The 850-nt window shown below is 49.2% G+C and overlaps 1 protein-coding gene across 1 annotated transcript in view; it reads right to left on the bottom strand.

The window, feature by feature from the left end:
• LOC107105579 (myomesin-3-like) overlaps positions 1-850 on the bottom strand; it is a gene marked incomplete at its 3' end in the record, with an annotated part of 70,685 nt that overhangs the window by 236 nt on the left and 69,599 nt on the right. The window lies entirely within an intron of this gene.

An 850-nucleotide genomic window follows, 5' to 3' on the forward strand; every position in this document is an offset into this window, starting at 1 on the left:
AGCAGGAACGGGTTATGGTCAGTGGACTGATGGGTCACTGTAATAATTTGTCTGCACAGTTCTCTTGTTTCCTCAAGCAGTAGGGTCCTCTGGAGCAGCCACTGGAAGACCCATGGCTTTGCCAGGAAGGGACACTGGAGTCTTATGATGGTCCCCGCCGTAGGGCTCTTTTTGTAGCAGGAACTCATTTGCATATTAGGCCACACACCCCTAATGTAGCCAATCCTCCAAGAGCTTACAGTAGCTCCTGTAAGAAGAGCTCTGTAAGCTCTTGAAGGATTGGCTACATTAGGGGGTGTGTGGCCTAATATGCAAAGGAGTTCCTGCAACAAAAAGAGCCCTTCTGTGACAAATGCTGATCTAAACATGCAAGCTGACAAGTGGGTGAATGGGTGGGTGCCTAGTCAGATGTTGGGAGTCTTTTAAAGAAGCATCAGTTTTGCAGTCTTCCTGCCATGCAGGCTCTACTGCCTGTTCTTTCAAAGCTCCTTGCTAAACCACTTGCGATACTCAGGCCTCCTTGCTTGGCTAGCGTAGTGGTTAGAGCACTGGGCTACGATCAAGCTCAGATTCTGTCTCTGTCAAGGAAGCTCGTTGGGCCAGCCACACAAGCTCAGCCAAGCCTACCTCACAGAGTTGTTGCTGTGAGGCTACAAGGGAGGCAAGAAGGAAAATGTGATCTGATTTGGGCCCCCACTGGGGAGAAAGGCAGGGTATAAATGAGGTAAGTAAATAAATAACTAAAATTTTTTGGCTCTGGAACAAGAGAACTTGGGATGTGTAAGGGCTATTTTTGGGCAGGAACGCACAGGAACGGAGTTCTGGCTGGCTCCTGAGTTGGCCATGCCCA

This window comes from Gekko japonicus, unplaced genomic scaffold, assembly GCF_001447785.1.
Source record: "Gekko japonicus isolate JY-2015 unplaced genomic scaffold, Gekko_japonicus_V1.1 scaffold2863, whole genome shotgun sequence".
Lineage (NCBI taxonomy): Eukaryota > Metazoa > Chordata > Lepidosauria > Squamata > Gekkonidae > Gekko > Gekko japonicus.